This window comes from Falco punctatus (genome assembly GCF_963210335.1).
Source record: "Falco punctatus genome assembly, chromosome: Z".
Classification (NCBI taxonomy): Eukaryota; Metazoa; Chordata; class Aves; order Falconiformes; family Falconidae; genus Falco; species Falco punctatus.
This window is the reverse complement of record NC_137586.1, coordinates 24,350,818-24,373,927: the sequence shown is the minus strand read 5'-3', so window position 1 is coordinate 24,373,927 and position 23,110 is coordinate 24,350,818. Positions and strand designations below refer to the sequence as shown.

The following is a 23,110-nucleotide window of genomic DNA, read 5'->3' as shown; positions in this document are numbered from 1 at the left end:
GTAACAAAAGCAGTTCAGTTTCCGTAACTCAGCCAAACACATCACGTGTGGGGTGATCATGCAACATGGAGGTCAAAACTGATTTCATAGACAAGGCCAAAAATTAGCAACCGCCCCTCCTGCAAGGCCAGGCTGTAATTCAATTCAATTTCTTTGTGAAAATCTCTACACCACTTTATCAACAGTGATGTGAAGCCTCCAGTTCCAAAAAATGAAGCAAAACTAGCCTATCATCTATAGGCAAAGACCTACCTGAAAAAAGATGATTGCTGCTTGCAAGTAAGACAAATGCTGATGGAAAAGAAGTTTAATCCTTCTGTGTACAACCAGAGAGATGATTATACCAAAAACCATTACAGAGCCCCCAATTATTGCAATATACATTTCACAATATGACAAGTTGGATTTTTACAAAAGCAGAAAGGACTGAAGACATTCTAGGTAAAAGTTTCTGTCCGTTTATCAGACGGTATCATCATCAAATGGGAGTGTCATTCTACATGCAATGCTGAACATCATCACTTCAAACTGTGGTTTCTCATGGTAAAACCCCTTGAATTCCATCTCAAAACCCTGCATAGACTACTCACAAGCAATAGCTCCCCAAGTTACATGACATGTGGATCCCAACACAGCTTCGCCTTCTGCACACAACTAGATGTACACACAGTCCTGCTATCTCATCAGGCTGTTTCTAACATGGGCTCAAAAGTAAGCAGACTTGATTTTTTTTTGTTTAATTTTGATTAATTATTTTTCTGAAGTACTTGGTGGACATATACATATTAACGCTCTACAGAGACTTTGACAAAGGTATGGAAATGAAGGGAGGAGTTGTGAGAAGTCCAGCACAGTCCCAAAACAACTTTATATGAATTAATGTGCTTCGTAAAGGGAAACATAGGCCTTATCCTTAAGAGCACAACATGTAAATGATGAAGACTTTGTAATGCCTGTCAATAAACAACATAGTTTCCAAAGCAGTGCCTGCAGTTTGTGACTTTCCATGACACAGAAATACCTGACTTCAAAGCAAACGTCTCAAGGGAGAGGGAGGTTTTGCAAACCAACCAAGTAGGTACTACGCAGCTGCAAAGGGGCCACCTTCTCTCCCAATTTAGTGAGCTGAACCAGCTTAAGTGCGGGACAGCCCAGGACCAGACCCAGTACTAGGGAAGCCGAGCAGCGTATGGTCAGGTGGAGAGGTAGGGGCAGCTGGACCACTTCCCTGGCAGCAGCTATCACTTAAAGGGGAGCCTCTTTCACTCTCAGTGCTGATAGTGCTACTTATCCTATACAAACACAGGCTCAATAGCCAGATTGTGTCTTGTACTTTAAGCACAATTTACTCACCTCTGCCATGCCAAACCTGACAAAAACCATTGAAAAATGCAGATGATACAGTGGTCCAAAATACGTAAATGCAAAATTCTTAGGAACAGGTCTATGGCATACTGATAAATGTATACTTGATAATCAGATATTATTTGCCTGCCACAAAATGTTACTGGTATGTTCAGGATCTGTAAATAACACTCCTTTAGATTCAACTAAAACCAATGAATTCTGTAGTTGCACAAAATAACTAAAATACAACAGCTAAGAACCTGCAAATGTTCCTTAACAGCATTTGTTGCTTAAGTTTTCAGCTATACAGCTACTCCCAGAAGAACAAGCAGCTCAGGCCACTTCATCACTTAAGAGATGCTTTACTATGTAACATGGATAATGAGTTTTATTTATCACAAAGGATTAAATATGGTGGCAGATAAGAAAACCAGTGATAAGGATCATTAAGTTTTCCCTTTTGTATTCATTTGAAGATAAAAACATCACTCAAGTCAGAAAAGGTGATTAATCCAACCCTTCCTTTGAAAAAATTACACTTCCGAAAGCAAAGGTAAAGGCATCCTTTAAAGAGTCTCATTCAATACATAAGCAAAAAAATATTTCATAATGTCAATATTTACTTGCAGTAATTAACAGCAATAAAAATTCTGCCCCAGAAACATATTAATTGTATAACACTGACTACTGATTTTAAGTACCACTGTGAAATACCTAGGAAGTTAACAAAGTGCATCTTTGAAGCCAAATGCAATACCGACACTAAATCAGTATTTTGCACATACTAGTCCAATGCAAAAGTTATCTAACCTACCTTATTCACACAATAACTACACTAATACACATTGGTATTTTTCAAAACTTAATGACGATGTTCTGGAGTCACTGCTCGAAAGCATTACAGACTCCTCAAGTCTATCAATTTTATAGCAAGATGTACACTGAATGGGGTTCACCAGCAACAGTACACATAATAGAGTGTTCCCTAAAAGATGCTAAGACTAGTAAAATCCTAATATCATAGGCCTTATACTGAATAAGGAGGGTAAATTTGTGAACCACGAAGAAGAAAAGGTTGCTTTAAAGCATCTTCTCTAATTTCATGGGAAAGGATGACTATTCACATCTTCTAACAAAAAAGAAATGCTTCTCATTCCATCAATGCCTTGGAAGGATGTCAGATTAGAACTAAGTTTGTGGATGGCTTGAAAGGAGTTTTTTTGGTTTAGTGGAGCCTTTTTACTCAGATGGTTACTATCCAATGAATAACAAAGGAACTGGCTAAGCTGCTTATTCAATTATTACTATTTTCAAAGTGTTTGGGGTACCTGGAATTTCTAAAACAGTGAAAATAAGCTGTCATGCCACAGCAATACTTTAAAAGGACAAACAGGATACCAGCTGCTGTCAGGATTGAATTCAGGTATGGCAAAACAGTGTCACTAAACACTGTTTTACACATCAAACAGTCTGCCCAAACAGATCATTTCAAATGAGGTTTCAGGTCTGGTAAATAAACATCTCAGCCAACAATATATTGAGACGTGTTACAAAATGTTTAACCTGTCTCCTCAGAATGTTCTAGTAACTAGCACAATACAAAAATTCATGCACAATACAGTAAACACAAAAACTCACCAACAGGTTTGAAAAAGTAACTGCACATTACATGTTTCTCATACAGGGTTACGTTCTTTGTTTAATATAATTCAATATAGATATCAATGATCTGGAAGAAAAATACGATAACCTTTCTACCCAACAACATGAAGGAGATAAATAACAACAGGAACGAGGTAGTTTATCATTGGATAAAGCAGCCTTGTTTGAACAACATGCATTCTAGTATTGCTAGCCATCAAGTCATAGCAAGGCACAAAAAAACCGCACAGCCATAATATATGGCAAGATTCTGGAAGGCAGAAACAATGCCAAGAATTTAGATACTACCACTGATGAACAGCTAAATAGGAGCACTTAATGTGATGGTATGGCTAAAAGAATAAATATCCCTCAGATCTACAAGCAGGAAAATCTCTCATGGGAGTAAGGAGATGATACAACTGAGCACTGAGGGGCTAGAAGTCAAGTTAGTTGTCACATTTCACAAAGGTTGCAGAAAATTCAGGAGTTCAAGGGGGAAAAAAATCTGAACTATAGTCTGCAGCTTGAAAAGCTTAACTTATTCCATTTATCCAAAGATAAAGGGGCACCTCGCTTGTTCAGTGTACGTATCCCCAGCAGGAAGAGATTTTTGGGAGAAGACAGGTTGTAAGAATACTGAACTCCATCCTGTCCCTCTCTGACACGTAGAAGAGTTATGGGTTCAAACTGAAGGAGTCGGATGAAAAAAGCAGTTTTAAATTCTGTCACCTTACTCATTGTAGCACAGTGTATGCCCCATTGCTCTGTCTTGTATGTCATATGCCTTTCTATCTAAGAAAATAATCACATTTCGAAAGCAGTTAAGAGGATAGATAAAACAGTAGACAAGGATCTACAGCATATTTTGTATAGAAAGTCAAACTAGAAGATCTTATTTGTCTGTTCAGTCCTTAAAACGTATTAATTAGAATGATTTTTAATGACTATTAACGACAATGATTGAAATCTTGCTCCCTCTAGCGGTTGATGCTGATGTGTATTACCTTCCCCTACTGACTTCACATGATTTTCACTGTGGGATGTACATTGTAAAAATAAGCTGAAGAAATCACCAGAAAGAAGTTTTTTGTGGGTGTACAATGCATATTTGCCAAATCTCTAAGTTTACTAAGAACTGTTTGTAGATACATGTAAACACTACTGCTCTAACTAGTTCTGAAGTAACGTGTAAAATTCAAATAAACCTCCCACTGCTCTAATTAATTATAGCTCATTTAATATAAACACATATAGGAAAAACAATGGTCCCAGCATCTCTTCCCATTTCTGAAAGGCTCTAAATAGATGCACAATATTAATTGGAAGTTAAATATATTGTGTAGCCCATCTGCATCAGGCATCGAAATTTGCATCAGGCCACACTATTTTTAACCCAACATTTTGCTGTATGTAGCGGAGTGAGCCAACGGTGCTGACAATTATGCTTCGTATTTGCTCTGGTTCCAGAGATTAGCTCTTCCTTCTGAGCTAATTTAGCAAACTGGCAGACTAATGAGAAAGTGTAAAACAGCTATTTCCCATTTTTATCCCTGAAATTACATTTATCTTGGCAAGTAAAGGAAGCATTACTACAGTTCAGAGGTGTTACTTTATGTGGTAAGCCAGTCCAGAAAGGAAGAAAAAACAGAAAACATCTGATCAAAATGTCATCATTTTCCAGACACCGGGGTGCTTGGACCTTGACTCCATTATCACAAATGCTAGAAGTATTAACCTACCCTGCTTTGGTTTTTTTCTTCAAGTGCCTATTTGCCAGAACTCGGCAGCATCCTCGGAGGATCACACCATTTTTTCAAATCACTAATTAACAATTTTTTTGGCGGCAGAACCACCAGTATAGATGTGAAGGTAGATGTGTTGTCCAACAGATATGTAAAGAGCAGTAACGGAAGTTTTCCATGGGTTTGGGCGTTCATGTGAAGTGATCATACATTTAAGAGACTTACTTCGTTGCACTGGCTCAGACCACTCCACAAACTTACACCTCCTTCTGACCTCACACATCCAGCCATATTTTACCATTCATCTTTTAAAATCAACAGCCACGGCCTATATGGCAAACGACATTATCGTTTCAGGGTCAAGGTGAAATTCTTAAATAACTTCTTAAGAAAATGTGGATACAATCATCCTCCTAAAACAGTATGTACTTTGCTGCTTTTATACATGCTGCTTCACAGCTGTAGTCAACTAAGCTGTATTTTTTGAGAAAAGAAATCTGAAATGTAGAAAAAGATTTTTTCTGTAGAGAAACAGAAGTTTTTTGAACTGTAAACTTAGAATTGTGTTCTTTAAAGTTTAAAACCAGGTAATTCTGGTAGACTGTATAAACATTACATCATACAGCACAATCTTTCTGCACCTTTTTAAGATTAAAATATTCATATCGGACTTTTTTACTAGGAGGAAATATGTTGTTTAAAATAGAGTTTGAAATACATCTGTAAAAAAGACTGTTCAGCATTTATAAGTTTTGTGTGATTTTGTTTTGTTTTAATGACTTGTTAACATATGGAAAAGAAAACCTAAAACCTCCTACCGGCAGGTAGAAAGGCAGTTAAGTGGAACATTTTGTCATGCCACCACAGCTTTCTGGTTTGGAGAATCCCAAACAACATACTCCTACAAGAGCAATACTGCTTCTTACGCAGAGTCATGGCCTCATGTCCAGCTCTGCCGCAGCCACCCACTGCAGTACTCACCAACCGAGGTAACAGATCTAAGGGATTCTCTATGCAAAACTCACACGAACTCGAGGAAGAAATTCAAGCTCAATTCCTGTTCAACAGCATTCAACCCTGACAGGTTTGGGAAAGCTGTCATCCTGAGTTGTAACTTTTCTCATTTTTGAAATGCCTTTTGTGGTGGGGAGGAGGTTAAATGGAGATCAGCACAGGGAAGCACTTGCCTGTCAATCAATGTCTGACTAAACCAATTCTGGTGATACTGAACTTAAAAGCAGTTACTCAGTAAAAATGCTGTCTTCAGTGAGACAGAAAACTTCATCAGCTGTAATATTTACACACTGAGTGTCCTAAATTAATGACCTGATCAGCACAAGACTGATGGCTACAGATCCATTACAAGTTTCTGTCACAGCAAGGAAATTAAATGCTCCTCCCCAACACTGGCAAGTACTGTGTTTATTTCAGCTATTTTAAACACACGATTTATTTTCAAATCCTGATTTAAATCTCAGTGAATAAAAATCAAGTGCTAAGAACTCAGAGCTTTGCAGTATACATACACCCAAGTAGTTGCATTTCCTGAGCTCTTCCCTGCACTCATCTGGCTTCATACTTCACCTTATCTGTGTGATGGATCTTTTGTCAGCAAAACGGTGTGAGATGGAACACCCCATGCAGTGCAAGCCGGCAAATTGGAACTCAGGGACATAGAAAGTTAAAAGGGGAAATATTATGCTTAAAAGAAAGTTATGTGGACTGCTCATTAAGGTTACCGTTGAGATTTCAAACAATGAGCTAAGCACACAGTCGTGCAAGCTGATAACATCCTTCAATTGCTTTCCACTCACCCTTAATGCTCTCCTGTTCAAAAGGCTAAACAGAAATTAATAATAATTCTGTTTCAGCTCACACCCCATAGTTGAAATCTGAATTTCTGAATAATCCTAATTAGACTTGGCTCATACTCTTATGTCTGTGGGTTTTCTGAACAGTTAACTACCCTGTCCCTCAGATGGTCCTGCAGCTGAATAATCCGAACTGTACACACAGATGACAGTTGCCAAACAGACCATCAATAGAAGCAGTAAAACTAACTGCACAGAAAGAAGGTAATTTTACGGAAACAAAATGGAAACCAAGTATCTAGAAGTACAAGAGTGGTAAAGACTATCTCAGTTAGTCATGCTTGTCAAAACATGAGAGAAAACCCTCAAAATAAAGGACAAAATACCAAAACTTATATCATGGCTGAGGTGCTTCAGGGTCTAAGACCTAGTGTTATCTAATCACTTAATCTGTTTGTGCTTCAGTTCTCCACCAGTACAGCAAAGATAATAATGCCCTACTACTTCTTGGGAGTACAGTGAAGATAACTCCAGAAACATTTCCTCAGATACTAAAAAAGTAGGAAAGAAAAGGAGAAGACAACAGCAGGGAGATCTTGAGGCTGACCACTCCACAGATTCAGAGGTACTGAATGATTTCTACAATCCCCACCTCCCCACCCCAGGCAAAGACCACACAAACAGAAGTTGAGAGGGACTCAGATGAGTTAAGAAACAGTCTTAAATCTCTCTCACACACACCAGACAGAATGACAAGAATCACAGAGCATTATGGTACGACAAGTCACAGACTTCCACCTTGCAACCCCAATGACAGGCCAACACATTCCCTTTTAGCTTTCCAGAGCTGAGAGTGCACATCAGCATTCTGTAAAACACAAGCTACAGCTGGCACCTCGATCGTCATCAAAACTCTGTGAAAACCACATAAAACAAGGAGTGCAGGATCAGCACAACCTGTACTAGCTGTTCTTACCTCCAGCATCCTGGAAAACTATCAGTCATAGTGGAAATGAGGGAATTAACTGCTCAGCTTTCAAACAGCAGTTCAAACCACTGAGAGTCCCAATTTCACACAACTGTCCTAATAATATCAGATGACCTGATTACTCCATTCCTGTATGTGCAGAGGATGTCAGTTTATGGAAATACCAATATCCTGGTACAAAAGGAACTTAAACCCCACACAACTACAAATATACATTCTTCATATGCCAGCAATAAAAAAACCCCAAACCAACAAACAAACAAGAAAAACCTGCAGCAACAACAAAAAAACCCAACAATCAAACCCACCAATCTCAAAACCCCTTCACCTCTTCTTCAAGTTTTTGAATCATTGAAGGTGATTCAATTCAATCAGCCTCTCCTTTGACCATCTCCCGTCATGCCTGGACAAGGCTTACCATGAATTTTAATGAGCCAAACTATGTGTGTAAAATTACGTTTGTTTCTCTCAAATCAAGCATACTCCTTGATGTTGGTATTTTCAATTTTTTTTTAGAGGGATTGGTTCTTTCAAAAATGATGTGACACATCAATTCTGCAAAATTTACAAGAAACCACACTTAATATTGACAAAGGATTACCCCAACAAACCCACCAATGGTATAGCCTATTTTCTATCCTGCTCTTTGTCAACACCCACACTTGCACACTTTGGCACAGGCACAAGAGGAGATTTCATCAGTCCAGTGGCAGACAGCATGTGCATCTTCTCATGGCACAGAAACTGCAGTATGGAGGCGAAGGAGAAACTTAACAGACCACTTATAATGAGAAAGACTGGCTTCAGTTCATACATACCTACACCAGCACTTGTCATGATCCCCTCCACTCAGGTACTACAGCAATTTTTAGAGGTATTCCCAGGTTTTATCAGCCTGGGAGGTCACAGAGCATTAGCAGCCTTCCCAGTGTATTTGTCAACAGAAATAACATCAGACTACAACCTCTAAAACATGACAAGCTCCTTCCAGACTGCTGTGGCTGTACTTTGGGGTCCCACAGACATGTCTTCTACAGTCCTTTTGTTGTGTGAAAATTTTAGGCCCATTTCTGGTCACTGTTTACCTCTCTATCAAATTGCATATCTGTGTTCCTGGCCAAGCAGCATCATGTCATCTCCCATCCAAGAAGCCCTCTTGGAGAAATCCCCCTCTCATATCCTTCAAGGTCCATGTTTTGTCTGTAAGACACACTAACTTAGCCCTGAGGCTCTAAAACTCCCATTGACTTTGCTCTGCTGCAGTGTTACGGTGCTCGAGCCACTAACTGCAAACCACCTCCTTTCTAGACCAAAGAGGACCTTGCTGACTCTCCTAGCAGCAGTTTCTGAAAAGCAGAAAAAGCAGCCTCCATCACTTCTGGCTTAAGGAGAAGACGAGACATGCTTTTGCTCTACGACAGTGGCTTTCTTACTGCTGGGAAAGAATTTTGCAGTTTGGGTCATTTCCTCCCACGGTCTGCAAAGCTAACTACCAGTCTGCTGCAGAGTGCCCCATGGATTTGAGCACCTGACTGCTCCAGCACAAGCTCTGAAAGTCATACTGTTCGTCAAAGCCGTACAGCACAACATGCACCCAAGACAACGCAGGATCACATGAATACTGACTTTTTTGTCATGCACACAGAGAATGGTTACCACATATTGACAAACACACCAGTTTGAAAGTAGGGTTACTAGGAGAGGGAGACAAGGACACATTCGAGTTGGTGTCACTCCAGCATCAGGCTCTTCAACATCTCCTGCTTCCCAGCACTATGCTCTAGCCCAGGAATAGTTTTCCCAGACCTTCTAAGAATGCTGGTGCACCCAGCACCAAGTAGAATCGCCTCCTCAGAGCTGCTCAGGACTATATTCACTACATTGGCTCCGGGACCATGCTGCACATTTACAACAGGCCAGCTGCATCTTATCTTACAGCAGATGGAGTCACTGGGAGAGCTGATGAGTTTGTGCCCAAATCATGCTGTCATACACCAGCTGTCCTCCCCTCCCAACTTGCAGGGGAACTGTTTTCCTGTTTCAAAGCCAAGAGACTATTTTGCTGAATAGCTCTTCGGATCAGGAGCACTGGTCATCCCTGCTCTAACCACTAACACAACTTCTGGATCAACGTGACAAACTAGCCAAAACTGGCACCAGGGAAAGGACTGTTAAGTCTCCAATATAGCAGTTTGGTGACATTCTTCAGTTTTGTGAAGTTGCTGCAAGGCACTGCTTCCAGGAACCTACATGAAATGGTTACTGGCAAGCAAAAGGAGCAACAAGATATCTGACAAATAAAAGGACTGAGAAGATGGTACTTGTGAGGAGCTGGGCCTCATGCTTCTTCATTCCTACTCGCAACTTCATTTCGAAAATATTTATTTTTCAAGGTTTTTTAGAACTTGCAGCTATGAAGTTATCACTTTAATAGCATTCAAGAATACGCTGATGCCAAAGCAAGATACTTTCTTCTAAGGGATCACCAACTTTCATTGAAAAGCAATTCAACCTGCACAGCAGTGAAACCAAGTTGTGTTGTGTACAGCAGAAATAATGAAGCCCTCAAAAAAATAGGCTGCTGCAGGGACAGCACTGCCTTTCAGATACATACTTTCTTCTGCATTCCTCACTAAAAGCTTTCAGAGTCTCAAAGGATTTCTTCTGCTGGAATTGGTGTTGTAGGGAAGGTTGATGCATGCAGCACTGATTTCTGTTCTGCATCTACTTTTATTAAGGTGTGATAAAATGATGCAGATGCAACATAATGCTGCAGCGTTGGCACAGAGCAGCAAGGTTGAGAGTTTCCATCTCAAGAATTTATCTGCAGGATTGTTTCTCTGGCAACTCATCCAAGGACCAGATGAAATTTGTCACTGTACTGCACAAAGACTGCAGAATTTCTGAACTTGGGATAACAGGAGTGGAATTAGCTCAGCAAATACCTCTCCTGGAAGAAAGAAGTGAGCTGCTGACGTTCCTACCAGACCAAACTTTCAAAGAAAAGGACAACTGGAAGGTAACCTAGCAGTTTCTCCGTATCTGCAAGAACTGATTGGCAACAGACTACAGACAGTAGTCACATTTTTGACAACAAATGGACCTTGAATTCAAGGTGTTTTAAATGCTTTTCAATTAAATCACATGAAGCCATTCTGAAGCCATACTACTGAAGTCTGAATTTTACATGTAGGTTGAGACAACTGAGCCTCTGGAGATCTACAGTCATTACTAACAGATACGTCACTGTCTGACCAGCAAAGCCTCTAGGTCAACAGGTACAGTCACCGCAGTGACTAGTGATTGCTGTTAGCAGGTAGTTTGCATGCAAGTGAAACTGGTATGACAACACAGGAAGAGACCAGACTGTCCATTTTCAAGTTTATTTCAAGATCTGTCTAGAGTTATTTTCACATATACCATGTGGATCAGCAAATTTTAACCACCTCCTTGGCTTGGAGTGATTTCTGAACACCACACATGCAGTACTCAACTCACCTAGTCTCTACGTGGCCCCAAACAGAGCCCCATGATGTCTTCTCTCCCTTCCTCCAACTTCTGATTTATGTATGGCATATTTTTTGCAAATATTACAAACTTTCACTTGTTTTGGATTTGTGGGGCTTTTTTTAAACTGAGAACATGAAAAAAAAAATTGACAGAGCTCCACCCTCCATTTCCTGCTTTTATTTCACTCTTTCATCTTTCAAACAAGACATAAGGAACGTGATGAAAAGCTTGGACCAGCTCTTTATTATGGTATCATCTGTAACAGTTAAAACAAACCAAAATTTGCCTCAAAGGTAAATAAAAATCTGCCCCAAAAGTAATGCCAGGTTTTGGTTACAAAAGGTCATTTGTCTTTAAGAGCTGTATGGCAAAAATGTTCACAGATTTACCAGTGATCACTTCATCATTTTAGGCTTCAAAACTAAGTAATGGGAGCAGCACATCAAATTATGGTAAAAATGTCCGTATGAGGGTGTATCTCAGTGGAAAATACTTCTGGAAGACTTTCATCCTCTGCTTTAGAAAGTAGTAACGCAGTTCAAGAAATCTCCATTCAGGTCATTCCTATGACTATGCAGCCTTCAAGGATGTAAAACAGTCTTTCAAACAGTATTTTGAATAAAAAATAGAAAGTCCTTACTGTCTCCAGACCCACTGTTCCCACGCTACAGCACCACGACACAATTACTGGAATTCACAAACTTAATTTCATATTACCTCCCCAGAACGCTTAGAAAGCCTAACCTACTAACTTCAAAAAAAATTCAACAGTACATCCAAAACACAACTCAAAAGGCCGAAAGATTAATAAAACTAGCACACAACTACTTTGGGAGGATATGAGAGTTCAGGGATAGGATATCAACAAATTGGCATTTAAAATTATTCAGATGAGCTCTCTGTCTGTACTTTTCAGACTACCACAAAAACAGCTGTCAGAAGAACTTTGATTTCCTAAGATGGCACCTTACACAAAGAAAAACAAAAAAAGAAAAACACAGCACTACAGCAAAGAACTATGTTTCTTTTTGCACTACAGCAAAGAACTATTCAGAACTAAAATTCTGTTATATATACCTCTAAGTTGGAATATGCTGTAGGGAGAAGGGGCTGTTGTTCTTGCTTTCATTGATCTAAAAATACATATATAAGAGATCTTTCTTCTGAGTAACATCAAGCAGCACAAGCCACAAATCAAATTGCCTCACTCCGCATAACTTTTTCTAAGACTACACAAGCTTTTAAAATGCACTTAAAACCAAATCTTTACATATCAGCAAATTAAGTTTTACAGCTACTCCAGAAGCTGTACAAAACACCACTGTAACAACGCAGGCTTAGCCGCCCTGACTCCATGCCAGTGTGCAGCACATAAAGCTGTACTTTCTTTATTGCCAGCCCCCAAAAAACACATGGGATCAGAAATTTGTATCCCTGTATCCCTCTTGGGTGGCAAACCAACAGTAAAGATCCTGCAGGGAACCCACTCTCAGAGGATGGCTGTGCAGCTCCTGCCGTGCCCGTCTGGACCCTCATTTACACCTGTGCAACCCCATTAAGACACTAATAGGCTTTTACAGATGTTCCTCAATAAAATAGTGATGATTCACGGGCAAAAACAGAAACAGTATGTTCTCCCTTGCTGTGATGCTACAGGGCTCAGTAAACTTAAAAGCCTTTGAAGTAATTCAAAAGCTGAAGCTGGTGTAGCGTGTTTAAGTATACCGCATATCAGACCTGCTGAGTAAGGGGCTGCTTTTCCTTAGTAGCTCCTGATAATTCAGTTCTATACCTCAAAAATCTTAATTCATGCAAAAAACTGTGTGTCATTCTCCATTTTCTGAAGTCCCAGGGCAAACAGCTCTCCCTTTGACCTGTCACAAGTCTTAATATGGCCAAGTATGGGAAACAGCTGAGGAAAATGTGTTTTGTATGGTTAAATAAGTGCTCCCAGAAGGAATTCAAACAGCAGAGACGTAACTTTGGAGGAGACAAACTGCCTTTGGAAGAGAAAGACAAAGATTAATTTATTTCACCTTGAGGAACTGACGCTTTATGGTAGGCGTTCATGAATGCTAATCAGATAATTCTGAGATGAAACAGCAGGTTTCCCCTGTTTTAAACAAAAATGAATAATTTTGGAAAGAAACGGAGTCAAGTGATTCCTTACCTCATCCACATCAGCCCTTCTCATGACCTTCCTGTTCCAGGGTAACAAATAAACAACTTCATCTTTCAGGACAACCTTAACAGCAATGTACTTTGTACCGACCTCAGACAGCAAAGGTGGGAATAAATTTTAAAGAAAAACGTTTGCTTGAGCATCCCTGGGTATGTCAGCTGTGGCACTGAGACACGGGGAAAGGAGGCGTCCTCTGACGTATGCTCCTCCTATGCCTTTTATAAAACCTTATGAATTCAAGCACTAGCAGTTCTACAGTAGATCACACAAAAGTAAAGAAAGTACCATGAGACCAGAAAGGTCCAAATTTAGTTGCTAACTCCTCTACAGGAATTTTGCTCTACCTTGAGAGGACTATGTCACACTTCTGCACAAGCCACTCCCCATCACGGAGGGAATACTAATACTTCCTTTTCTCCAGTATTGACTGTCTGACGTATCTAAATTATATGCTTACACTAACCAGTACGTACAACAGCTGTCACCTTAGCTGTTACTCAGGTCTGAGCCAGGAGCTTTCAGAGCTCCAGCGCAGCGCTGTCAAAGGAGATGCCCTCGTGCTGGTGGAGTGCCAGCCCAAGCAGCACTGCTGCTGCCCCCCGTGAGGCTGAAAACTGCCCCCTTGCTTCCTCCCCACTCCCCTCCTGGGACAGTCCTGTTCTCTCTCACTGTGAATATTCAGGGTAGGAACACAGTCGTGGCGACAGGGGTGAGGACAGGACTGGTAACAGGTTTCAGCCATCAGTTCAGCTGTGCAAGTCTCCAGAGGCAATTTTCCCATAAGCAGCTGCCCCAAGTGCCCCAGCCCAGCTATCCTGCACCACGCGGCAGAACAAATAAAGACGGACCACACCACTTCGCTCCCCACTGAAACGCAAGAATATTGCTAAGTTTACAAATGATACTACTGCCTTCCATAATGCAAAAGCTGAACAGCAAACTGAATTCCCACTGTCCCCTGTATTTTTCTGATGGGTGCATAAGCTCACGTGGGCACACAGCATCATACAAAGCTAGAAAACATTTAAAAGCTCTTTAAACAGGCTCACTTTCAGAGCAACAACAAATTGCTAGAAACTTTCCTGCTCATTCTTTTGTAAGATTCATCCATTTCACCAAGGGTTTCATGACAGAGACCAATACAGTTATTAGAAAGTAGCTATTTCAAGCTTTCTGTCTTTATCCCATTCAGTGAAGCAGGAAGGGGGGGGGGGGGGGGGGGGGGGGGGGGGCAGGCAAGGGGGAAAATATACAGGCAGAGAAAGGGGAAGAACAGGAAAACACTGACTAGGTTTTGATTTCTGTATTCAACAATTTGCCAAATAAATTTAAACAACTTAAATATAGCTTCAGGTAAAATTAAGTAATTTTTATTTTGACAAAATTATAAAAAAAATCTGATCATTCTTCCTTTGGCTTGTAATTGTTATTCATTCATATTATATATTCTGGTTACATTTAATGAAAATATAACTGACAACATTTTTTCACAATTTCCAGATATAAAAACCTAATACTGAATACCAGAAAGTGGCTAAGAGCTCCAAGCTATTGGTGACACTAACTTCCCCCTCGGCTTCAATTTAGTGCCATAGGGTAAGGTTTAATCCATGATAGCCATACTTCTAGCTGCTGCTCCTAGAAACACATATGTAATCAGCTGACAACTTGACCACATATAAAATGCACTGTTTAACGTGGCACCCTCACAAGCTTTCCAAAAGAACAGACTACATTACCAAAAGGTGTAGTTAATAATCCTCAATTACCATCCTGCCAGCTCACAGTTTTAAACACTGTAAACTGCATGGGATTTTCCTAAAGAAAAAGGACTGTCACAACAAAAAAAATTAAACCCATAAAAAAATAAAAGCATGAGCTTGGGCTCCTTTTACTTGCCAACCTCTTTTCTGAGGTTTCGGAATTAATCCTTTCAATCCCCTCACCAGGCTGAGAAGGTCAGTAACACTTGTGTCTGCACGGCACCTGACACTCATGCAATCCTCACACTCCTCAGTCCAGGCCCTCTGGAAATTTCACCACAGTCTTTATTTTTATTTTTTTGCTTTTAGAAACTAAAAACTTCTGCCTGAGAATGAGGATAATCATTATGAGCTCACTGTATGAAGGGCTTTTTTCCTATCTTGCCTGCAAGCATTAAATTCCTTTACATTTCTGTAAACATCCCAAAGCGGGAAAAGTCACAAACTAAACCAACATACCACACACAACTTAAGCAGAGCGGAAACATCAGCCTGCACCTGTCCTATATGGCTCATGAAGAACTAGAGCACTCAAAGGTAACAAATGAACATTCTCCCCTGGTACCTATGTTCCACGTAGACAGCAGCAGAAACTGCTATCATTATTATGTTTTCAAGTCTTACAGACTATTTCCACCACCCCACCTCACCCCATCCCCACCCCCCAGTCTGGTATCTGTGGCATCAGTAAAGAAAAAGGTAGAGCAAAAAATTTCTTATGTTGACAATCACCATCCCTACTTACCAAGCTCAAGTGCATGCTGTTGTACTTTTTTTTTTCTTTTGTATTTCCACTTCCTTTATCCTTGTTATTAGAAGCTACTCCAACTTCTCACACTTCACGTTTCCTTCTGGTCTCCTTCCAATACTTTTACCACACAATTCTCCATTACCATCACAAAAGACACCAAATTATTCAGAGCGAAGAGAAACACACTCTAAATTTATGTTAGAAGCATGGGCATCTTCAGTCTCTTAGTAGCTGTGATCAGCTGTTTACATTATCCTCACCTACCCTCTCTCCTTGCAAATTTGCTGCTTATATTAATTAGTTCTAAAATAGTACATAGTCCCCGCCCCCACCCCCGCAGAAGTTGAATGTCTTCACATGACCCAAACAGCAGATACAAAATCGATGGGAAATGTGTGCCTAGCTGACTGAAACAGAAAAACCTCTCTGTCCCCCAACCTCTCTGAGAACCATCAATAAAACTGGACAGCTTCATGCTGTACCAACAGACCCTTGTTACCACAGGTACTTCTATTCACAGGAAGGCACTGTTTAATTTGAAAACACCATCATCATCCAGCTGGCAAAAGGTTCCCTTTAAACTACTACCGTATACTACAGTAGTATGTGACAACTGCTATAAGCAGAACTTCAACAGAAACAACCGCCTAAGGAGCAGCTGCGCAAGTTAAAGGCCACGAGGGAGATGAGCCAGCACGTTAGAGCTAGGCAATTACCACAGGAAAATACTATCCATTCGCTCTGATAAGGCTCTCATCTTGCTAATACTTCTGAATATGAGCAGAAGTAGTCACGCTAAAGTAATTCCTCTCCTCCCACACACAGGAGTACTCTGAGCTAACGGAAGTGCTAATTACGATAGACCCTAAAAGCCAACACATGTGTTCTTCCCTGTTAAGCCAGGCCAAGCTTCAGCAGTAACTAATAACTAAAACATTTGCTGTTCAATACACCAGCAGTCCTCTACAGCTATACCTACATACAGCACCAAGATCCACAATGGATCAAACTTCTAAAATTGCTGTTCCAGGAAAAAAGCAACCATTCTGTCAGAGCTTTAAATACATTTCAGAACAAAACAACCCAAGCAAAATCCTTAGGAACTCTGACATTTTTCAGCAAAATCTGTGGAGGAGGCTTTACATTGAACAGTATCAATAATTTCCGCTCTGTTTCTTCGAAAAGCATCTGAAAAGTCTGCTCTCAGTGTCCTCCATCATAGCATGGAAAGCTCAAACTCAACATTGTGCTATGGCAAGGGGAAACAAAAGCCTTGAGGGTCCTGGTTCCAAAGACCTTAAAAACACTGAGGGCTGCGTCCATAGCACAGTTTGCATGGCAGGACATCCATGCATCTGGAGATGCAGTGCAGCACGTTATGCAAATTAAGAAATTTGTGCAGAGCTATTTGATTCCACAGAACTGACATTCCGAAAAAGAGCACTTCCACCCCTGCAAAGGAAAGGTATTTCTTCTGGATTTATAAAATAAAGACCCAATTAGAAAACGCTAGTTCTAACAAGTATTCCCTACCAACCAGATAAACCCCACAGAATATATAATTTTGCTGATAATTCATTGAACAAACATCACATACATTTTCAATGAGAAAAAAAAAAGTATGTTTACTTAAATCATACTGAAAAATGCATAAATGAGGGATTCTCATCTCATGTCTTCCCTAACAAGTTTACATAAAAAAACCCTACAATATTTCTTCAGAAACACCCAGCAAGTCACAAAGATACTGCTCCATTTTTCAGTGCCACATGAAGCTTTAATAGAAGGACTCTTAAGTATCAGTTTTTCACTTTAAAGTATACTGAAGCAGATCAACACATCCAAGCCCCTCTCTCCTCTGCCATGCTACATTCAAAAGGTGGTACCAAATAGGCACAAATGAATCTCATGTCATTTAATAAGGTGGTAGTTCTCCAAGAATCCTTCATCCTCACAGTATCAAGTGAGACCTTTGATCGAAAGTGGGTTTTTTAATCCACAAGACATCAATAACTCATTAGTAACTCAGGTTAAAAACTACTTTTTCGCTGTGGAGCAGAACCTCAGTAACGCACACCTATGAGATCCCTGGTTTGCAATTTAATTTTCTGCATTAAAAGAAAATAAAAAAGGCATAAAACCACTTTCCTGTATCAGAAACTTCCTTCAATTTTATTTATTATGATAATTTTACCATAATAGCAATTGTTACCTAGTATTTTTTAATCAATTAATGATTTTCTGATCTCAATAACTACCTTTCTGACAACTATCAAAAAAGTGATTCTTCCAAATGAACTTGGGAGTAGGAGGAAGAAGAGAGTGAGAAGGATGTTGTATGTGGCTGCTCAGGGCTCATCTAAAACATTACTGTATCACAAGTAAGTCTTAAAACCCTCCTAGCCCTGAAGAAGAAACAGTCCTACCAATAGAGTATACATGACTTCATGTTCTTCTAAACATATGTGCATCTTGGAAACTCAACTCACTAAGCACACTACTGCCTCTCAGGTATGCAAAAAATAACCATGTCTTTCATGAATCACCCTCATTTCTGAACTCACCTGAAACTTTTGACATAGCAGAATGCAGTATGAGGTATGATGACAGGAAGCAAACTATAGAATTTCAATAGCAGATATGTTCCTAAGCAAGCAGTCAGAGCAATGCAGAATTATGCATCAGCGTCTTGAATCTCTTTACTAAGCCTCAAAATATGAATTACCTTATACTTTTTTCCCATAAAATACTTAGCTTCAGAACAACAGCTGGTCAAGCAACACATATTTAATTTTCTTCAGTTTTCCCTCTGAAATATGTTTTCATTGTCAGGTTTTGGATGCAGAAGAAAACATCAACAATGGAAGTTTACTGGCTTACCTCCAAAAATGAAAAGCGAACAGAGGACTGCATGGGCTGCAGGGGCTTGTTGGGGTTGGGCTCAGGCTCCTTGGGGTGAGACTGCAAGTTAAAATAATGTCATCTCTAGTGAACAGAAGGTTTAGCAAGTCGCATGTGCGTAGGAGCTATGAAAGGAGTTTCGGTTAGAACCAAAACATTACCATCGTCCTGAATGAAGTGACTGACAGTAGCCACACAGTTTTTGACTTCAGATGAAATTGATTCAAATAAAAACAAGTATGAAATCTGGTGTTGGTGCATATGATTGACTATGTTAGACTCCCTCTGGGAACCACTTGTGTACAAAGTCCCCAGAGGGGGGAAATAATGGTAACTTGTTTGAAACTGTTAAGCATTCTGTATGAAACAGGATATGTAACTGGGACATTTTTTTTAAAAAAAAAATATCTCAGGGTTTTTAAAAAGTTTTTGATATGAAAGCCTGATTTATTAAAAACAAAAGGAATACTAAAATTGATGATGAACTTTCATCAGCAATAAGAAAATCGTAATAAAGATCTCCAATTTCAGAGCCTAAAATTTGTGCGCTTAGTAAAAATTAAAAGCGCTCTAGCTAGGTAGCATCAATTTCCATTGACTTCACTATGAGATGCTCCCTCACAAATACCAAGTCTTTTATCCAGGTAATCAAGTATGGATATAAACAGCCTCTCCAAAGTAAACCCACACTTGAGCATCTGGCTTCAAAGGTGCCCTCAAGAAGCTGCCTCAAGCGCACCTACATTCAAAAGGTCTTTCAATAGAACAGTAGGCCACTGACAGGTTTCACTGATGTTCTTTTAAAATATACTCATGCGGTCACATGCACTTGTGCCCATAATACTTGCAAGAAAGCTTTTTTTTTAAAAAAAAACAAAAAAAAAAAAAAAAAAAAACCATGTTTACTAGCATGCCTCTTGTTGCAATTAGCTGAAGTTATCTGTCAAAGAAACAGAGCTCTGCCTTCAGAGCAGACTGAGTGAAGGCAGAAGCTTACAGGGAACTTTTTCCAGATCACCTTCACAAAGATTTGCTCTGATGCATACCAGACCATTGCAGCCAGCCAACACTAGCACTCTGTCCTGATCCCAGTGGAGACACAGATGGACAATATGCTTAGCACAGCTAGCTCCAACTCTAACCCCTTGTCTTCAGCTGCATGACATGCCAGATTTTAGAACAATCCCATCAAGGTGTTCAGTTTTTTTCTGAACATTTCAGCATGAATAGCACTACTGCTTCTAAAACAGATTAGGGATGACATTTTTTTGACATTGTACATTCTTTGCTTCTTGAGATGCTTTGGAGAGGACACGAAGTTTGGCAGAGACCTGCACTGAGTCAAAGGCGGGCCTGCTGTTAGCTTTCTGACAAGGCTGCTGCGTTAGGGCAAGTTCAGCAGCTCTGGCTGCCGGCTGTGCCTGCATAATCCCTGAACTAGGTGCACAGGGGCGCACGCTGCCAGCACAGCCCAGCAGCTGGATATAAACTAGTTTGATTTCAGCTGCAGACTAGCTGCACTAGCACAACAGTATGTCTGAGCTAAGAAGCTCCACTAAGAGCCGACTGCTCAATACATCACTGTGAAAACGGCTAAGCAGAACCCAGGCTCACATCAGTCAACCTGTGCAGGCCTGCAGACAAAGGTGTGGATTAACAGACTCAGATTTCTGTTGTTTCACTGGGGCACTCTGTTTGCCCTGCACTGGCCTGCCACAACACGCACTGGAAAGGCCTTTGTTTGCATATAAACAGCACAGGCTTGTAAAAAGTTTTTTTTGTACTTCTAAAGTGTATCTGCGTTGTCTCTTAATCTCCACTGCAGGTCTGCTGCAGCAGAGCTGGCGGTTTGTCCCTGTTCATTCGCTTGTGCATCCCCCTTTCGTTTGTCCGTCGGTGCGGCACTCACTGACTATGGGCCAGGAAAGGCTCCTGTGCTGTACCACCAGTGCTCACACTGCTGTCCCCGGGAACAGGGGCACAGCAAGGGATGAGACAAAGGCAGGAGATGCAGACAGCCACCACTCACCAATCCCCAGCAGGATCAGAGGCAGGGAGGGGAGAATCCAGGTGGACGGAGAACTGGCACCAGCTGGCCAAAAGGCACTGGGCTGTGGCAGGGGGAGAGCGTGGGGACAGCTAGGGGCAAGGAATGTCATAAAACCAGAACAGTGAAAAGGAGAGGAGAAAAAAAAAAACAGGTCTGGCACTGAATTAGAAGAAGATACTAACTTCAGACCCCAGAATGAGATTCTTAAGTCACCCTGCTGTCAACAAATCCCAGTGACATCCAGCGGCAAAGCACATCTCGCTCCCTCTAGCGGATCGCAGACACACAGCAGGCGGCAGCCCTACGCCTGCTGGAAGTTGCTTGGATTCGCCCTCATTTTCATTACTGTATCACATCGGTCTCAGTTGGGGGGTCGACTCTCAGGACATTCAGTATCAGTTGCGCTCGTACTACGGATCTAAAAATTCCCACTGACTGACGACACTGGAGTGTCAATCCAGTTCCTCTACAGGACTTGATGTTCAGCTTTGCTTTTTTAAGACCTACAGATTACATGCAAAAACCTATTAAATTATCACAGTGCATATGCACAAGGCTGACAGGCAGCCTTAATTCTTACATTTACTAAATTTGGAATGCTTCATTTTGGAACCTTAATATTCTTTGAAAGAGCTTTCTGCAAGTAATGAATATAAATGTAGACATGAATATAAAGTAGATAGACTGTACTACTTTTTTCAAAAAGACAACGCAATTCTAGTCCCAATATTTAAACTTTATTGAAATAAAATTCATGAGAATCAGTGTGCAAAGAATATTTCTAGGAATAAGTTGGATTTCCCCCCCTCAGACATGTTCTTTTATAGATGACTGAAAATAAGAATTTGGGAGACATGACTTAAATCTGCATTGACTCAACCCTGACGAATCATGAGAGAACAACTCTGTGGGAATCATTAAGTGCCTGCAACCAAAATATGATACTTTACAAGTTTAGAAAGTAGCAAGTGTGATGACGAAAGAAAGTCTAATATATGAAAAAAAATAAATATATCCAGAAAATGTTTTAGCAAAAACAATGATCAATGCTGAATTTAAAATACAATTAATTTTATCTATATTAAATACTGTCAAAATAGGGCAAAGCAAGTGTCATTATTTCAGGTTACCATGAAAGAGGAGGAAGCAGTAAACAATTACCTCATATTACAAAACCATGCACCTATGTTGAAAAAACAGTAATATGAATCATTTTTCATCCTTTGCAGTTAGTGATCTTATTCTCATATGATAATTACATAATTTGGTGAAGACTGATTTAAAAATATTTAAATTGCCACATCTCAAAAGGAGTTGGACACCATTTTTATGAGGTTCCTGATAAGACCCCTCCTCCAAAACTCCTGAGAAATTAATAATGCTACTTTTGTTCAGAAATATATCTAGAGCTTAGACCGCTCACAGCTAACACATTGCTCTCAGCATAACATGCCAGACTGAAATGCAGAATTTCTCTCTGACATTTCAGAAACGTAGTTCTGGGGAACCCAATATAACATCTACACTTGTTCCCTGGAATAAAGTGCTCTGTCACCTTCCTGTGATTATTACAATAAATTATTTGCTACACTGCAGACCTACCTATAGTCCTCTCTTTAATACATGGCACATGTCAGAGAGAATACCTTTCATAGCTAAATAACTTTACTGCAGGCATCTGCAGCATTCAGGTGTTTTTTTTTTTTCTCCAGCAAGAATGGGAAGTCCCAGGGAATACTAAAGGATCTGACGTAACCGTATCTATTTACCCAGATAAAATTAGCAAGTTCTCATGGTGACTATAACATGCATACATACATGCCTGACATGTCAATGTAGACTGTAGGCATGTACGTACAGAAATAATTATTCGGCTTTGACTAACAAATCTCGGGTAAACATATGCTGGCATTTATGAATAAAAGACTGTACTTACTATCACTATACATTAAAATTACGTATTTTCATATAGTTACTCCCTAAATAGCTGAAAGCACACAAATGAGTTAATCAGTTTTAAGTGCGTACCAAGTAAACATACTGCTAAATTAGGTAAACATACTTACTGCAGAGACTATCAGGAATCCTCCAGAATGTCAATGCAGTTCATTAGTGTAGTTACATATGTAAAATACGTCGCATTCCTGATGGATTTTCAGGAACAGCATTTCTGTAACGCTTTAATCTCTTGCAGTATGCTCTATTATTCAGCAGAGATAAGAGGCCCTTCTAAAAGGCAGCACTGGGATAAACAAACAGTAACAGAGGGCTGGGAGAGCAGGGGAGAAAGACAAGACACCAGGGCCTACTGACAGATTCCTTCCCTACGAGCTGACTGGATGCTCCATGCACTGAGATTCGGTAACTTTAAATATGCAGAAATGCTTTCTTTCCGAATGCACTGCAATATCCCGGCTCCGG

General features: G+C 40.2%; 1 protein-coding gene across 4 annotated transcripts in view; it reads right to left on the bottom strand.

Moving 5' to 3' along the window:
- The window catches only part of MAST4 (microtubule associated serine/threonine kinase family member 4), a 279,731-nt gene that overhangs the window by 105,925 nt on the left and 150,696 nt on the right, over positions 1 to 23,110 (bottom strand). The gene's annotated exons all lie outside the window — the stretch shown is intronic.